At 58.3% G+C, this 1,971-nt stretch overlaps 1 long non-coding RNA gene across 1 annotated transcript; it reads left to right on the forward strand.

The window, feature by feature from the left end:
- Positions 1-6: 6 nt before the first annotated feature.
- Positions 7-1,407, forward strand: LOC107195942. Its single transcript, XR_001517257.2, has 2 exons — positions 7-554; positions 1,080-1,407. It is a non-coding gene; the product is annotated as an uncharacterized LOC107195942 (long non-coding RNA).
- The last annotated feature ends 564 nt before the right edge of the window (positions 1,408-1,971 follow it).

Genomic DNA, 1,971 nt, shown 5'->3' on the forward strand with positions numbered 1-1,971 from the left:
GACCCTCTCTCCTGACTAACCCCTCTGAGAACATGCAGCCCCCACTGACCGAGACTCCCACCCCCTCACTGTGAACGGCTCCATCTAATCAACCTCCAGCCCCGACTCTGATCCCCACCCGCCTGCCCGGACCTGGCCTGCCCCTCACCCCCCAGAACTAACCCAGCCCTTCCTGCCATGCGCCTGACCTCCCTTCCTGCCTTCACGACTGACCCCCATCCTCACCCCCACCGACATCTCGCTCCCTGCCTACCCTTGTGGTTTATAAACATTTCAGTCAAGAAAATGGGGTGTACACTCAGGGTACTCTTCGGGGTACAAGATGGGATGAGAAAGGCTCAGCCGCCCAGTCACTCGTGAATTGGCCAGCTTATAAAGCTCCCACGTGTCCCCCACGCAGGGAATTCAGCAGTGAGCAGAATCAGCACCCCCACCTCCCAGGAGCTCTCAGTTCCGTGGGAGAGGCAGGCACAGAGTCACCATTGGAGGTGACATTTGCAGAAGTGGAAGTGGCACGGGGTCTCGCAGTGAGGGGAGCACACAGCACTCCCGAGGTAGGACGAGGCGACCGGAAGGCTTTATGGCCGCCAGTGAGGAAGCGATCCCATTAGACAGCCGTGACCAGGGCGTGACCAGGGCGACCAGCACGGGCCAAGCCAGGAGACCGGGGGCTGGGAGGGAGCCATGAGGCGGGGAAGCGGGGCCAGGCTGAGGAGCTGGGGTCTTGTCCAGGGACGAGGAGAGCAGGTCCACTCTGGGCTCTTGGAGATGGAATGGAGGGGGAGACTGGAGGTCAGGAGGCCTGGCAGGAGGCTGGGACGAGGGTCCAGGGGATGAGGACAAGGCCTGAGCCTAGGTCGGTCGGGACTGTGGGGATGGAGAGGAAGGAAGCGGGCAGAGAGGGTCAGGGGTCAGGAGGGACAGGGCTGGGTACTGGCCCTGGGGATGTGGGGAGGGCGGTGGAGTGAAGAGAAAGTTGTTAGTCAGTGAGTCATTCGGCAGATGGAAGCGAGCACTTCTCACATGCCAGGAATTTAAGATATGTTCTGTCATCCTCGAAACCACCCTGGCTAACCCAGTAATTGAGCAGCTACCTACTGAGGGGGTGCAGTTCCAGGCACTGGAGATTTGACACTGCACAAAGCAAGAACCTGCCGTCACAGAGTTTACACTCTAGAGCGTGGGCCGGCACACTACAGCCCGTGGGCCAAATCCGTCAGCCAGCTGTTTTGTAAATAAAGCTTTATTGGAACACAGCCACTGTCATACAATAACAGTAGAGTGAAACAGTCGTGACGGAGACTCTGTGGCCCCCAGAGCCCAAAATAGCGACTGTCTGACCTTTTACAGGAAAAGTTTGACATCCCCCGATTGGGAGGAAACAGGAAAATAAATAAGGAAAGCAAATTCTCTGGCCATTTCGGATAAGGGGGGGTCTGCGGAAGAACTTTGTGAGGAGGTGACATGAAGTGGCATTGGGGAAAAAGGGCCAGCCAGGCAGAAGGAGGCACGAGTGCAAAGGCCCCGGGGTGCGGAGTCGGGATGAGCAGGGAGAGCTGGGCGGCCGAGGCGAGTGCCGCGGACCGGGAGGGTACTTTTCAGCCGTGCCAAGAGGTTGGATTGGATTCTGAAGGTGACGAGGGGCCACCTGAAGGAATTAGGGCCATCACTTAACTCATTTCAACAAACATCTATGGAATCTTCCTTAGAACGACAGACATACATCCTGAATCCCTGCCCACAGCCTAAGGAGGTGGCCCAGCAGGGCTTGGGGAACCAGGGATGGCCCTGGCTAAGGCCCCTAATTTCACAGAAATGCAGGGAGGGCCATGACTGACCTCAGGCCACACGGCCGAGGGTGGCGAGAACCCAGAGGGGACTGTCTCGCTCTAGTTAGTCCCTCCACCTCTCCCCGTCGGAACCACCCCCCATCATCGTTTTCATCTCTTTATCAGCCCCCCTCCCCCTCCC

Source organism: Pteropus alecto, unplaced genomic scaffold (assembly GCF_000325575.1).
Source record: "Pteropus alecto unplaced genomic scaffold, ASM32557v1 scaffold41, whole genome shotgun sequence".
NCBI classification, from domain to species: Eukaryota; Metazoa; Chordata; class Mammalia; order Chiroptera; family Pteropodidae; genus Pteropus; species Pteropus alecto.